This window comes from Cervus canadensis, chromosome 4 (genome assembly GCF_019320065.1).
Source record: "Cervus canadensis isolate Bull #8, Minnesota chromosome 4, ASM1932006v1, whole genome shotgun sequence".
Lineage (NCBI taxonomy): Eukaryota > Metazoa > Chordata > Mammalia > Artiodactyla > Cervidae > Cervus > Cervus canadensis.
In genome coordinates this window covers 41,450,083-41,467,145 of record NC_057389.1, presented here as the reverse complement: position 1 = coordinate 41,467,145, position 17,063 = coordinate 41,450,083, and the positions used below count along the sequence as shown (strand labels likewise).

At 40.5% G+C, this 17,063-nt stretch overlaps 2 long non-coding RNA genes across 2 annotated transcripts in view; one reads left to right on the top strand and one right to left on the bottom strand.

Annotated features, from left to right (window-relative positions):
- Positions 1-17,063, top strand: part of LOC122439649 — a 173,126-nt gene that overhangs the window by 146,501 nt on the left and 9,562 nt on the right. The window lies entirely within an intron of this gene.
- On the bottom strand, positions 10,734-11,850 carry LOC122439650. The gene is made up of 2 exons (XR_006268953.1): positions 11,549-11,850; positions 10,734-10,880 (listed from the first exon to the last, which is right to left on the bottom strand). It is a non-coding gene; the product is annotated as an uncharacterized LOC122439650 (long non-coding RNA).

Genomic DNA, 17,063 nt, shown 5'->3' with positions numbered 1-17,063 from the left:
CAGAAGAACTCCTCAAAGTCTTAGTTATTCAAGATTCATCTCAGGAGAACAAGCCATCATATTTTTCTGCACTGTACCAAGGAAAGAATTCAAGCATAAGATAACAAAATGCTGTGGTCACACCTCAGTGTTCTCAGAGACCACCTCGTGTGGAAAAGTAAAATACTCATAAAGCAAAGCATCTTTATTGAGGATCAACATGTGTCCTTATATAAATCATAAGCAGAAATTGCACATGACAACGTACCTAGTTATGTTCTGCAGCTCTCCTTTTAATCTGAAGCTGTAGAAGGTCTCTCCCTGTGATTCCTGGGGCCAATCAGGCAGTTTCATAAAGACAGAGGATATTAAATAATTATGTAGGAGAAGCAGAAAGATCTTCCCAAGAACTAAGCCTCAGCTGAATCAGAGGTAAGCCTGACACCATGCATTATAAGGTCTGTTCATGACTGGAGAGGAAAGCCTTATACAACCTCCTGAAGTCAGAACTTAGTTATCATCAAATTTGGCCTAGGAAACAAATGGCTAAATTGGTGTATATTGGTGACTGTGTATATAAAATAGTGGTGGCTCCTAGAAGTAAGAGGAAAGGGAAGGACATTGCCTGGAGTGTTACTGAATGCAAGTCATCCAAGCAAACCAAAACATCAGAGTTTGGAGCAGAGGAAGTTTGCAGGGCCATACAAGGAGATGGGTGACTCATGACCCAAAACACCCCCCAAACTCTTCAGAGGGTTTCAGCAAAGCACTTTTAAAGGCAAGGTGAGGAAGAAGCATGGTTAGTTGTTGCAGACTTCTAGGTGTAGGAATCCTTTGCTCTTGTGGTTTTCTACATAGGTTAGGTCAGGATGTTCCAATAAACCTCCAATGAGACAAATGTTACTCTCTGTTCTGCAACTTTTTGTCTCTGTAGGAATGGACTCTTAAAGGTCAGAGTCCCAAGAATAGGCTATCCTGAATGTTTTAGGTTAGAGTCAACATTCTTTTACAGAAGTTGCAGGGCTAACATGACTAAACACAGGCAACAAAGCCCAAGGGTTAGAGCTAAAGAAACACATCTAATATGGAATCAGACTTGTTCTTTCCTATTAGTAGGAGTAAATTTGGACTCAAATCCAGACTCAGCTGTTTATTTTGTATTAGAAAGGTTGTTTTAGCTTAAGCCTCAGTTTTTATGATGATCAGAGTTAAAAATACTTATTTAGACCATGTGCATGGCAGTTGTGAGGATTAACTGAGATTTTACATGTAAAGACTGTACATCATTGATTGACATGAAATAGGTGCTCAATGAATGGTTGAATTTTAATTCCTGTTAGGAATAATGGAAGAAGAAAAGGGAGGACCTAGAAAGCATTGGTGACAAAACTTTGGGCTCTAGAATTTGATAATTCCCTCTGTTCAATTGTTCGGTGTATTATATTGCATATTTTCTGATCTTGAGTTTTCTCATCTGAAAAATGGACATAAGCAGAATATACCTCATGAGACTGGTAAGATTAAATATGGTATGCACATGAAGCCTCACATAGTGCCTGTTGTGTTGTTCAGTTACCAAGTCATGTCTAACTTTTCATGACTCCATGGACTGCAGTACACCAGGCCTCCCCGACCCCCACCATCTGCTGGAGTTTGCCCAAGTTCATGTCCACTGCATCAGTGATGCCATCTGACCATCTCATCCTCTGTCATCCTGAAACTCTCATCTTTAGTGAGTTTAGGCAAAGATTGAAAGACTGTGCAGAGAATAGGGCACAGTGCCTAGCATAGGGCAGAATGCTGGCATATTGTAGAGGCTCATCCCTTTCTTCCTTCTCCTCATCATTGCTTAGTATGAGGCATGAGTTTTGAGGGCCCTCCAAGAGACATGTAGTGACCTTTAAGGGCACATAAATCTTCTTAAAACTGTGCATATTAGAGGCTAGGGCTTTGGGATTTTGTTTTTATCCATATGTACATTTTCCTGAGTAAAGAATCATAGCTTTTATTCACTTCTCAGGGGGATCCATGACCCAAACTGCTTTACAAGCCATGCCATTAGACAAAGTGTTCATATACTTTGAGGAGATCTTTTGTAGCCTGAATTATAATAGCTTATGATGATAATCCAAGTGATCAAGAATTGTTCCCTTAAATTAGTATACCATATTTAAGGAGATAGCCAAAATTGTATAGTAGTATATTTTAGTGATATTTCCAGATACTAAAAATTCTCATGTGAAAGGATGAAATTAAAGATGTGAGTTTCAGTACTTGGGAAAAGCAGGATATGTGAAATAACTTATTCCTTAATGATTCTGGGTAGGGATCCTATGGTAAAAAATAATAATAATAATAATAACATGCAGTAGCTAATATGTATTTACCATTTTGCAGATAATTTTCTAAAGAATTACTTATATGTATTACACCATTTAGTCCTCTCCATAACCCCAGGATAATTCACGATTATGCCTGATTTCTTGGCATCAGTCCTTTCCATGAGTTGGTATCAAGTGACACCTAGACATCCATTTGATAGGGACTGAAAGCAGCTGCAAAGACAGAATTGAGCCCATTAGCTATTGCTAGTAATGAGCACTTGATTCACTTGCTGTAAGGAGAGATGCTCTGAGGGCCGGAGCTGAAGAAAAGCACATTCAGAGAAGAACAGACGTGGCAGGTCAAGCAGAGTTCTCTAATGCTGCAAATTCTAGAGTCTCCCACATTCATATTGATTTACTAAATTCAGAAAGTATGCTCATCATAAAGAGAGGCATATTTTATGAAGTAGTCAGCTTCTAGCAAGGGAGTTACATGTAAATAACATAACAATACTTCCAAGCCAAGCTAGGGAGCTGAGAGCCTAGGGAGAAGAAATTGGTTTATATGTGAAAATGGTCTCTTTCTGGATGTGAACAGGTTTTCTCCAAATTCATATTCATTTATTTCTTGAGCACCTTGTAATAAAGAGGAAATATGAAAATACTTGTATTTTATGAAGGATTGAGAAGAAGGGGACGACAGAGGATGAGATGGTTGAATAGCATCACTGACTCAGTGGACATGAGTTTGAGTAAACTCCAGGAGTTGGTGACGGACAGGGAGGCCTGGTGTGCTGCAGTCCATGGGGTTGCAGAGAGTTGGACACGACTGCGCAACTGGACTGAACTGAACTGATATCAATAATAAAGAATGGCTACAGTAAACAATAAAAGACAACTCAATTAAAAATGGGCAAAAGACTTAAGTAAATGTTGCACAAAAGAAAGTTTGTGACTAGCCAATAAACACATGAAAAGATCCTCAACATCATTAGCCACTGTGCGTGCTAAGTCGCTTCAGTCATGTCCAACTCTGTGACCCAGTGGACTATAGCCCACCAGGCTTCTCTGTCCATGGGATTCTCCAGGCAAGAATACTATAGTGGGTTGCCATGCCCTTCTCCAGGGGATCTTCTTGAACCAGGGATCAAACCCATGTCTCTTATGTCTCTGCATTGGCAGGCAGGTTCTTTACCACTAGCACCACCTGGGAAGTCCCATTAGTCACTAGGGATATCCAAATTAAAACACCAATGAAATAGTATTCCACACATGTCAGTGATTAAAAGATCACTATATGCTAAGGATATGGTGTAACTGGAACTTTCATATGGTGCTGAGACTGTAAACATTACAACCACGTAGCAGAATTATTTTATATTTTCCTATAAAGTTAAACATATATCTACTCTATGATGCAGAAGACTCTGTTTCTAAATAGCTGAAAGAAATTAAAATATATTTCCACAGAGGACTTCCAAAAGAATATTTATAACAGCTTTTTCATAATAATTAAAGAGTGGAAATAAATATTTATCAACATAAGAATGGATAAATTGTAGTGTATATATGTGTGTGTGTGTGTGTCAGTCAGTCATTCATGCCCTACTCTTTGTGACCCCATAGACTGTAGCCTGCAAGGCTTCTCTGTCCATGGAATTCTCCAGGCAAGAATACTGGTGTGGGATGCCATTCCATTCTCCAGGGCATCTTCCTGACCCGCTGATCAAACCCTGGTCTCCTACATGACAGGCAGATTCTTTACCATCTGAGCTACCAGGGAAGTCATATATATATTTACCAATTAAAAAATACTGAACTACTGATACACACAACAATACAGATGAATCTAAAGCAGTATTATGTTAAGTAGAAGAAATTAGACACAAAACAGTATATACTGTATGACTCCATTTATAAAAATTTCGAGAAGAGGGAAAACTAAACTATGTGCTAGGAATCAGAACTGTTGTCTGTAGGATTTAGGAACTGACTGAAAGGGAAACTAGGGGACTTTGGAAGTAAGAGTATTCATTTAGATGGTGGTTTCATAAGTCTCTGTTTGTCAAGATGTGTTAAATTGCAAACTTATAACCTCTGAATTTCACTGTGTATAAATGTTCTTAAAATGAAAAACAAAAAGAAAATGGCTGGTAGGATTCACATAAGGTCATCTAATACCATGCACTTAATTTACCCAATGCCTAAATTGGTAATTTTAACTAGGAAGTCCCAACTAAGATCTCATTGAAGGTTTGAGTGAATGTTTCAGCCATTTCCTCCCCCCAACCCCTTTTAGCATCTTTGCAGCACTTAGCACCTTTACTTAAAGATTTTTCTTTTCTTTCTTTTTCTTTTTTTTTTTTTTTTAGATTTTTGCAATTCTTTTCTGTCCAAATAGATGGTAAATTCGTTGGGAGCATCATCTAATCAGTGGCTCTCAAATTTTAATATGCACAAGAATTACCCAGGGAATTTATTAAAATGCAGATTTCCAGGACTCATCTTGCAGATATTCAGTAGATTTGGCTTTGAGCTGAAGAATCTGTGTTTTTTAAGCAGCATTTCATATGATGGTCCATTGACCACCTTTTAAGGAATGTTGACCTATATAAATTGAATTATTTCTGTCATATCCGTGAGGCTTTGAGTGCTGTGTGCCAAGAAATAAACTAGTAAATAAACTAGATGAGTTTGAATCCCTCTAACACCAGTTTTCAACTGTGGCTAAGATTTTTTTCTGGAGGGGGGCAGTATTAAAAGCTTCAGACAAATTCTAGGAATGATCCTAAATTAAAAGATCATTTTCCCCAGCTCTTTCAGTGTCCAGATGTGGGAACTGAAGTCGAGAGAGCAGCAGGGACTTTCCCACAGTTGTTTAGTTAGCAAGAGCTACGTGGAGGCTAGAACTCACATCTCCTGACTCCTTAGCTAACTCAGTTCTCCTTGTCATGCAATGACTTTGTCACGATCAGAAACAACATTGTTTCTCAACTAGGGGTGATTTTATCCCCCAAGGGGCATTTGGCCGTGCCCAAAGATATTTTCAATCATCACTATTAGTGTAGTGATCAGAGAGTGGTATATGGCTGCTATGTAGAGGGTTGAGGCCAGGGATGCTGCCAGACATTGTGCGGAGCGCACCACACAGCACAGTCCCTGCCACGGAGAACTGTCAGGCCTCACATGTCTGAAGTACAAGGTGGAAAAACTGTGGGCTAGTCACTGTGGAGTTCCGCGGTCCCAGATAACTCTTCCTGGCCATGACTCAGCCTTGTGCAAGCACCATGTGTTAGGATCTCCCTCAGCCACGCTGGGGGCTGCTGCTCCACGTGCTTCTTGCCCACCCTGGCTCTAAATCCGGGGCCTGGCTGCAGACTCTCCTCTCCTGGGGCAGGCAGCTTGGACAGACTGCTTAGCGCTGCTGTGGCAGCATGTGTCATTTCTTCAACACGGCATCTGCCAGCAGCCGGCCAGGGAGTCCTGAACGTGGGCCACCCCAGCCCGCCAACAGCTCTCTGCTGAGGCAGGAGCTGCTCCAGCTGGTCACAGAAAGAGCAGCCAGCTGGGCTTGAAGGAAAGCAGATTTAATTTGGGTCCTGATTGAAGCAGAAACTAGTTTAGAGATGTGCTCTCTCTAATTTGAGATTTTTTAAAGGATAATTGGGGTAACAGGTAGAAAGGGAACCTTGTAACTCAGGATATAAGGAAGGAAGGATGCTCAGTGTGTGTCCAGAGTCCATTTGGCCTAGTTTTCAATGTGTTAGGGTAGCATTAACTTGGTATGCACACACTGGGTCTCAAGGGTTCAGTATTTCCTAACCATGTGACTTTGGAGATTTATCAACACTAAACCACTTCAAGCCTTACAAAATACTGATGATAATAGTACTGATACTATAGCGTCATTTTAAAGATGAAACGAGCTAATGAGTGTACAAAAAGATTATAGTGAAGTGACTGGTATGCAGTTAAGTGCTATAAAAATGATCACTAATCATATTAATTTCCTGCACCACTAACTTGCAAGATATGGCAGGCTCCACCTGCCTCTGACAATCAGCAAGCCCACCTCTTCTTTTTTATGCCAGTATATGTTGGACACAGGTTCTCCCTGCCTTCATTACAACCAGCTGCCCTCTTTTCAAGGTAATTCTATCTGTTCTTTCAACCGTCCACAAAGGGGACCCTCCCTTGTCCCCACAAATCAGCCTTTCACCTGCAGCCCCCACCCAACCCTCAACTTTGTTTCTTCTTGCCTGAACTAACTACTTCTGCCCACAGCCCTATTTGGAAGTGGCTCTCCTGTGTCATGGCCTGTCTTCAGCATGCCATAGCTCATGATGATGGTTGAATGTTTGGGTTCTGCCAAGGCTAGTGATATTAGAAGAGGTCAGAGGACACTTGGGATCCACTTGGAAGAGGAAAAAAATCCCCTTGCTGCTCTGTGCCTTTTTGTTTCTTGTGGGCCACAAAGCAGCCCATGTCTTATTTAGAAATCTGTTCTGACTAGTTCTATCAGCTTATTCCTCTTTCCCATCTCTCCAAAAGGACTTCAATCCATCCAAAAGATAGGAGGAGACAACATACTCTATGACTTCTATTTTCTTCCAGTCCCTACCCCAACCCAACACTTTTAGCAAAGCCTGCTATAACGAAGCAAACGCTCCTTAAAATACCAGAGCTGCACACAACTCCTGGAAAGCTCTGAAGAAATGTATATTTCTTCCACAGCTTCAAGCAATCAATTCAGTGTGTTGCGGTTATGAGGAGGCCTGTTTGAATCCTGGAAGTTTTGGGTGAGGGCACAGAAAGAAGAGCAATAAAGCACTTGGGGGAAGGAAGTGGCCAGACCTGAGAAAGGCAGAGAGAAGGCAAAAAAAGATGTACAGAAGGGGTAGCACATTTCTTGGAATAGGATGCACTGGGGTTTTAAGGTGAAGATCCCCAGGGCTGTAGAGTGAGAAATCAGAGAGGCAATCCTCTACTTCATTGTGATTGGCCCTGCCTGAAGGCAGCAGTCAATTGTGGCCTCTTCCTCATCGCTAATGCCAGAGCAGGCCCAAATCTCCATGTGATTTATCAACAAACCACACCAAGAACTGGATCACTTCCAAGTAGCCCCCTGTGTGCTGGTTCTTGAACTTGAGGTTTAGGAAGACAACATAGGGTTTGCACTGTCCAGTTACTTTTCTGCCTATCTCTTGACATCTTCCAATTACATTTCTGTGGTTTGCATTTTAACACCATAAAAATGGTGTTGAGTTAATCTTTGAAACATTCATAAAATCCATACAGTAATGAAACGAAAGCATTTCCAGAGATGAACTCAGTGTGCGCAGGTGGGAGCAGCCAAAGTGGAAACAGAATGAATGTGACAGAAGAGCTGAGAAAGGGAGTGATTAGAAGAGATGAACAATTCAGTAATCATTATTTTTTACCCCTAACATCCAGAAAAACTAAATTCTGGTGTAATCATTATATACAAACATGGCCATAAGGAAACTTAAAGTTTAAAACTTTTAAAGAGAGGCAATTGCAGTTCATTTTGAGATCAGGGTGTAGAAGAATTATATCTGAAACAGAAGAAAGGAAAATGCCCTGAAGAAAACAGGGCATAGAGTAATGTCTCTGTGGCTAAATGTTGCACACAGGGGAATTGGCGTACAGTGAGTAGTAAATCCCCCAACTTCATCAGCATTGCTGTAGAGGGAATTTGTCATCCGAGGGAGGAACCCATTTTGGCAGCCTCATATGACGATGACTCTGGGAATCCTCATCAAGTACTATCTGATAGGTAAAGTAAATCCTTTTGTTTAAAAATATACATCCAGGCCAGCTGGTATCGCTGATCTAAGTAACAGCTTTGTCCCAAAATAGATCTTAGTTCTGTGATCTCAGCAGGGATTTCTGTTTTAGAGAAAGATATTTTATGGGCCTAGGAGAAGGTTTGTTGGAACTTCCAATATCCTTGAACTGCAAGCAGCAACAATTTTAGACACTGAGTGTTAATTCGGTGAACTTAAGAAAAGAAAGGAAACCCACACAATTGTCAGTGCTAAATGAAGTGAGAAGTGGTTTGGAAAAGCATGTTGAACTCAATTCTTTCTATATTCTGGTTTTACTTCTAAGGAATACTTCGGACTCAGTGTTGTTAAACCCCATTGAGTAGAATGGAACCAACAGAATGTAGCATTTGTTTAGATATGTATGTGTTTTTTGTGTTATACTGTGGTGGAAGAGTACATTGAACAAAGCAAGTGAGACTTTTAAGATGCTATCCAACAGCAAGGTTATCTCTCAAATGCAGTGTAACCCATTAGAACCCACTAGATATACCCAGTCTTTCCCCTGACCTTGGATGAATGTAAGATAGGCTGCCTGGCTTTGCTGGTCAGTCAGATAGAGTCATCTGGACAAATCAAGTCACAAAAACAATCTCATTTCAGTGATTCATGGAGAAGAGGAAAAGATGGAGAAGGGTCTTCCTTGACCAGTGCTATTGTTGGTGCAGGTGTTCTCTGATCTTGATTTTTGTTATGGGGACTTTATCTCAGGAGGATTTTGTAGGGATCTCTCACTAACTCTTGCCTTGATAAGAAGAGGAAGAGGACAACTGCCTCTTCCTGGCTGATGGCCATGGTTGTCGACATATGTGTGTTTAGATTTTTGTATTTGCCTCTTTGACATCCATTTAACACAGAACTAATTATATAGTTAACTATAGTTCTTTTTTTTTTTTCCTATTCTTGATGATCTGACATTTAGGGGCCTTGCAGATACAGGAAAAGACTGTTCCTCCCAGGACTATTTATAGACTGTTGAACAATACAGAGGCTAAGGGCACCAACCCCTCTCCAGTTGAACATCTGCATATAACTTTAATCGGCCCTCCCTACCTATGGCTCTGCATCTGCAGATTCAACAATTGTGAATCATATAGTACTATAGTATGTATTTATTGAAAAAAAAGCCATGTATAAGTGGGCCTGTGCAGTTACAGTTCAAATTCATCTTGGTCAAGGATCAGCTGTAATTTACAATGGTAACAATGACTTGCCTAGGAACATACCTTTCACATGCAGTCCCAAGTCTCTAGTCCCTACCATCTCCTTTTCTGACTTTCACACACAAATTCAGTATGTCCCCTGCTGGAAAGCATCCCAGAGTGAGGTGTCAGACAAACAGAGCCACCCCCTAAATCCAGAGTCCACTGGAATTTTGCAAACAGCCAGTCCTAGTCTGTTTACTCTGCCTTGCCTTGTCTTTCCTAGAGAAAACCCAATAAAAGCTCTGACCTAGGCTCCCCGCTCATTCCTGCTTCTCCCTGACCAAATCTGGTACTTCCCCATGTGGCCCTGCGTGGTATGGTAGGCCCCCTTCTCTCAGGAAATAAAAGAAATAATTTCTTCTTTCCATGGCATTGGCCTCTTGGTGTCATCACTTAGACACCTCCGAAGATTAAGCAACTTTGCAGGAATCTGAGTACATATTTTAGAGTAGATGGTATTTCACAATTTGAAAAGGCTTTTTTGGGAAAGTGGTTCTGATTACATAATAACTGGACTCAGAATCTCACAGCATGCAGTTTAAAAATATTTAAGAGCAGCCAAAAAATGTGAAGTTAGGGCCATAGACACTTCATCTAAATTTTCTTTTCATGAACAGCACTAATAGTAATGGAGGTAAAATGGGAAGTGAAAATTTACCTTCAAATCACCTATTTTCTATGTCATTAGCTGCATAATGCAATATTTCTCAAAGACTGTTCTCTGTAATAATCATTCTGTAGACAGTTAACAGAGAGTAGAGAAAAACAGTATTTTAATCAAATGCTCTTGGTATCTCTAGATCAAACTGCCACCACTATCTAGGGAGTGCACAGATAATAAAGGATAGGAAAAAATGTGGAACTACAGAAAATACTGGGAAAGGCAGCATGGATCATGGGGACTTGAGACTGGAGTCTACGATTTGAGTGTAAATGTTGCCTTTAACTAGCTCTGTGAACTTAGAGTATTGAATAGCAATTCTAATGCTCACTTCAGCCATCAAGTGGAAATAACTATTTCTGTGGTAACAGCTATGACTTCCATGGCTTGTCAAATTTATTCTTGTTATTTATCTTTCTTTAATTTCTGATTGGACCCTCACTGAGACTGATGAGCAGAGTAAATCAGGAATTTGAGTGGGCTCCCTCCCTCAAGCCAGGAGGTGGCTTCATCCACAGACCCTAAGGGTGGTCCTGCGAGGAGGGTCCTTGTGAGATCAGGTAGCTCTGCAGGCAGCTCTGCTACCTCACTGCTACTCTCAGTCACAGAAATTTTGTGGAAACCCAGAACTACTTCAGTCCTGACAGGGATCTCTGCAGCCACCCCAGGGAAACGTGTACCCTGAGGCATCTGTGTTCAAGCCATCCACAGAAACACAGACCTTCTCCATCTTGCTCAGTCACTCTCCTCTTGCAGCCTTGGAGCCAAGAGCTGTCACCTCTTAATCTTTTCTGGTAATCCAGCCAGCTCCTCAGTTGTCTTTGGCCTGAGAACTAAAGCCCTCCATCCAAGTGTTTTATTTGATCTTCTCATTATGGAGAGAGAGAGATAAAAAAAATTTAATTAATAGAATGTTACATTAAAAAAACGTAAAGATTATTTTAAAAAGCTGTTTAATTAGAGCTGAGCAGCTATGTCCCTGGCAGGGTCTGCACTCTCTCCAGGCCTCCACCTGGTGTCCATTTCATTGATCAAAGTCCCTTGCCCACCTCTGGGCATTTGATTTGGGGACCGCTGCCTTTAACTTGAAAGCACTAAGACCTTCGGAGGATACACTCCTTGTACTCACATCCAAATATGTGGTATCTTACTTGAGCTCACAACACCAAGAACCCCTACAGCTCCCTTTTCATCCCAACACAATGGCATATGAATAGACAAGACAGAAAAGTCACTGGGAAACAGTTACCCTGGCTTTTCTGAAAGTCTTGGTATGATCTCACTCCTCCTCTTCGCTTCTCTAATCGTGTTCTTCTAGAGAAGTGGAACGCACAGTTCATGGAAACCACCCACTCGCAGGTCCCTGACTGAAATTAAGTGCCAGAATCTGACTCCCGGTTTTCCCAGCATTTTCCACAAAGTAGTAACGTACTCTGACCCCAAAATATGAAGTTATATGACTTTAAACGAAAGCAGACACCACCAGCTGCTGTCGTGATGATGGTGGAAAGACCAGTCATCCAGCTATCTTACCTGATACTTCTTCTCCACACCTACTTGGGGATGGCTGAAACAACAAGAAGACAATTTGCTGTGACGAATACTCTTGGCAGTCAATAGGGAAGCACCACAAGAGTACCTTCAACTGTTCACAACACTCTGCATGGTTTAGAGAGAGTGTACTTGACTGATAGGTAATAGAAAAATCCAGAGAAAATAAGGATTTGATTAAAATTTTTATTCTTTTCTTCTGGGATTTCCTCAGGTTTGTGGTTCTCTTTAGTTGGCATCTCCTCAGATGCAGTCCACTCATGATAGCAAAATGAAAGCAACTGCCCCAGGCATCATATTTGCATACCAAATATTTATAGCTTAAAAGAGCTTCTCTGCCCTGGCTCACTTCGCTTAAAAACCCTGGGCTTCACTCTGATTGAACCAACTTATTTCTCATGTCCAATATGAACCAATCACTGTGCAAGGGGAATCAAACAACCTTGATGGGTCTGAGTCGGCTGAGAGAGGAGTCAGTTCTACCCAAATTGCATGGCTTCCACCACATATTATAGATGAGTCATTACCATAACTTCAACTAGCTTATTTAGTTAACTAGATTGGAGGGGAGAGGAAATGAAATCAACATTTTCTGAAACTGTACTCTCTCCTAGGAATAATGCTAATTACTTTACTCTTCCTGAGATTTCCATGACTGAAAATCACTGTGCTTTTTAGAAAATTCTGTAAGCTAAATCTCAGAAGGTTAAGGAACTTTCTCAAAGGTTTTAAAAGGCACATTAGGTATTAACACTCAGGTTTTACTGCCTTGAAAGGCCATCCCTACAGAACACTGTGTATGTAAAAGGTCACAATATTCACTGAGAATTGTATGAGAGGGACACTATCAAACAGTACAAAGATAGCCTGGAGAGCTAATTCCAACCCATCTGCTAATAGTGTTATATGAGCATGGCTTTCAACACCTCTCTAAATCTCTCAGTGTTGGTTTTGTCATTTGATGAACTGAACACAATTATAGAATGGATTCCATAATGTTGGTGAGAAGATTAGAATAATATTAATAGATACAGTATTGAAGCCAAGGTAAGATCCATAACAAAAATATTTTCCTCTCACCTAGAATATTGGTATTTGAAATTCCACAGTGAGGCCTTTACTCCGATAACCTCAAGTTTCCTCCATTTAAGAAATGTAAACACTCTTAATTAAAGTTTGATGCATTGAGCTAGTGCTTTAATCTTAAAAATACAAGGAGGAGCCAGTAACAAATGGATAGAGACAGGGAGAGACTATTAGGGGTCAGGGGACTATGATGCTCTGAACCTGGAGCCTCTGACCGCAAGAAAAGGAAAATGGCTACTCAGCTTTACCAATTGTAATCATGTAGGAATTTGAGCCTTTTATTTTGCTAAATCTTAAGATTTTTCCAAAGAAACCCACAATCTAAATGGCTTAGTGTTTGTTCTGTTTTATATTTTATTTAAAACACTGTATGTGTGCTGAGTCACTTTGGTGATGTCCAACTCTGCAACCGTGTTGACTGTAGCTCATCAGTCCTCACCATCTATAGGATTCTCCAGGCAAAAATACTGGTCTGTTGCCATTTCCTTCTCCAGGGGATCTTCTTGACCCAGGGATTTAAAACACTAACTGTACCCCAAAACTACGTCTGCTTGCCCAAAATATCTCACAGGCACCTAGTTTAAAACTTCTGCTATTGTATGTCTCTTGATCTACATGATCCTGGGATTTTCTCATCTACATTTGTCAAAAGAGAAAGATAATAATAGTACCTGCCCTCATGGGAATTTAGTGAAGAAGAATGAAAATATTTCTACAGTGAATTTCAGATCCCTTCCAAAAACAAGTTATTAATAAAAAGACTGTTTAATAGATGTATTTCATAGAAGCACCTGGGGAAGAGGCACACCTAGATGCTGAACCCAGGGTGGGGGATCCATGATCAGTTTTCTCCAATCACCTTGTCTTCTACAAGCAAGGCTGTGAAGGGACCCTATGCTTCCTTTTGCCTTTTTAATCCCGACGTATCCCACATACCACCTGCTGGGGTCACAGAGGCTGGTAACTCAGGAACCAGCACAACCCACCGAGCCAGTCATCTGGTCCCAGGCCCCTGCAAGAAGAAGTTTCCTCCTTTCCCACTCCCAAGCCTGGCCATCTGACTGTGGAGGCTTTAATAAGATGCTAAACTGGGGAAACTGGCTGCCGTGGGGCCTGAAATATCAATCTCTGAGCCAATACTCAATACTGGGGATGGAGATTTAAATTCCAGTACTGTGAGGTAAAAAAGCAACCCACTCCAGTATCTTGTCTAGAGAATCCCACGGACTAAGGAGTCTGGTGGGCTACAGTCCACGGGGTCGCAAAGAGTCGGGCACGACTGAGAGACTTAACTTTAACTTTACCTTTATGTGAGGTAAAAGAGACTGAGTAGGTCACTGCAGCCCAAATGATCACAGTGATTTGGGTTCTTACTGGAAGTTTCCAGAAATTAAAACCTGAAAAGAAATGCCAAAAAAGAGAAAAGGCTTCAATCTGCACTGTCTGATATGGTAAATATGATAACCATGGGCCACATGTAAAGTTATGGAGGGTTTGAAATGTAGCTTGTCTACATTAAAATATTCTGTAAACATAAAACATGCACCAGATTTTGAAGGCTTAGCACCTAAAAAGAAGAAAAAAGTTAAGTTAGTTACATGATGAAACAATAGTTTCTTTTCACTTTGTAATATGGCTATTCAAAAATTCCAGCTTGTATTTGTTTTTCTCTTGGACACCATTGGCTTAGACCTCTCTATAAGGAAAAGTTATTTCAAATTTACTTTTAACTCATGCCACCTCCACTATGCAAACTCTCTCTTGTAATTAAGAATAATGTGCTCAAAGATACCTAAATAAGTGTTCTAAAAAATTAATGCTCTAATATTTTCTTAGGTAATCTTTATACTATATATTAATATAAGATTCATGAAGTCATATGCATTGCTTCATTTTCTCCCTCATTCTGATTTCAGTACTTTGAATGCACATGTCTATGCTCTAAATTTTAGAATCCCATTCTGGAATGTCATTGGTCCATCTTTGACACTTAATCTTGTCTCCCTTCCTAATCAGATCTTATCTCTTCTAGGAAACTGCTAGATAATGAGGGCAGTCTCTGTGTCTGATTAGCCCTTTTGTTTTTCTACTCTCAATCCCTAGAATATGCGTTCAGTGTCAGGCATAGTACAGCATAGTATTTGAGTCCAGCCGTTAAACTTTGACAAGCTTGATTTCAAATTTCAGCCTCATCATTTACTTGGGCAAATTCCTTGGGCAAATAACTTGTTTCTGAAACTTATGCATGTGTGCATAACAATGGGACTTGCCTCAGGGGTCATTATAAGCAGTCAGTTTATACTGAACATCTAGCTCATTGTCTAGTATATTGTAAGAAATAGGTAATAGTTTTTCATTGTGTTACTGTTATTGGTTTACACATATAGACATCAAATAATGATTACTGAATCAGTGATCAAAATATTATAACTCTCAATGTTTTTCTTTTTTCCATGATGAAAGTGGCAGATGTTCCTTCCGTCAATTATTTTATCTCAAAAACAGGGACAGTAATGCTTGCTCACTAGGCTTTGGTGAGAGAAACTCTGTGTTCTCTTTCGAGTAAATATCCTCTCTAAAGTAAAATATGAAGATAATATTGTAAATGAGCAAGATTATAAGCACTTTTAATCCTCTTTACATAATCTGAAGAGGTATCAGGAGCTAAAAACAAAAGTAAATTTGTAAAATACTTTTTAAAACACTTTACATGCATAAGCTTATACTTATCAAGATGTCTTCCCTATATGATACTGAGTTAGGCAGAGAAGATATTATTATCCTTTTAGTCTGTTTGAAAATGGAGATCTACAGTGTTTGAATAGTCTGGGACAGAGTTTCTCCATCTCAGCACTTTGGACCAAATAATTTTTATGGTCAGAGGTTGTTCTAGGCATGTTTAGCAGCAACCCAGCCTCTGCCCACTCGATGCTGTTAACCACCGCGCCCCCCCCCCCAAAAAAAAATCATGACAATCAAAAATATTTCCCAGCATTGCCAGATGTCTGCTTGGGGAACAGATCCACCCGTGATTGAGAACCATTCATTGAAGGCCGTACAATAGTGAGTGGAAGAACTTTCCATGGAAGCCTGCTGTTATTCCTCCTGTGATCCCAGGAGTAGTATAGAGTGGGACCAAGAAGGCAGAAAGAGAACTGGCATTCGAGCCTGTGAGCTAGCAGAAGGGATGTGCAGGTGAATAGCAGGAGAATTTCCAAGGAGAAGAGGTTGGATGGGGAAGAGCAGAAGGCCACTGAACAAAAGGATAAATGCATTTCTATTAAAAACTTGAGCTGGAGGTGTTTTATCTTGAGTAGTATTTTGCCAAGCTTCAGTGACAGAAAGATGAGTATAAGGGGCAGGAGTTTTGGTTTGAATTTTTCTTTAACACTTGTACCTACTTTTGATGTGGGTCTTCCCTGGTGATTCAGATGGTAAAGCATCTGCATGCAATGCAGGAGACCCCGCTTCAATCCCGGGGTTGGAAAGATCCCCTGAAGAAGGAAATGGCAACCTGCTCCAGTATTCTTACCTGGAAAATTCCATGGACAGAGGAGCCTGGCTGGCTCCAGTTCATGGAATCACAGAGTCAGATACGACTGAGCGACTAACACTTGATGTGGATGGCGGCAGAGTTTGATGGAGGAGTGTCTCAGTCAGTTGAAATATTCACTTTTATCATTGCCATCTAGCTGGCCTAGCCTGACCTGCTGTCCCACCTGCATTATTTACCCCATGAATGCTATTTGTTCCAGTCTTAGTTTGATGGTTACCAGGTACAGTTCATGTATTCAAACAGCATGAAATGTGGGACAGGATTAATTTACTTGTCTATAATACTATAGCCAGAGACTGGTTAAGGTGATTTCAGAAAATATGGTCCAAAATGTGACTTTTTCGGTCTCTTCACTTTCTAAGAAGGAGGGTTAGGCTTACCTCAGCAAGGTTTTTGTTTGTTTGTTCCCTCTTCCTCCACCCCTTCACACCCAACATATAAATTTTTATTAATTTAGGAACTTATTTCCTTATTTGAGCCATTGGTTCAACATGAACCCCTGGTTTAGAGGTTCTCTTGGAGCTGCCTGGCTTGGGGTCAGCTGGGGCTTGGGTGCTGGTCTGTTGTCACACCCAGTGTTCATCTTAATTCTCAGCTCCATGAATCAGAGCTCTACACTTTACCCCCTCTCTTTTCCTTTTATATTTCTAACATAGGTCTTTTATTTACTCTGTTCATTCACTTATCCATTTATCCACCCAACAAGAATTTATTAAGTTATCTACTCTAGTTCAAACCATAGGCAAGTTCCCCCGGTGCCTTGAGCCCCATATTAAACACTGGTTTGGAGAATTGCATTTGACCTACACTTATTTCATTTGTCAAATGAAAAATAGAATTGCTTTTCAGTTGCTA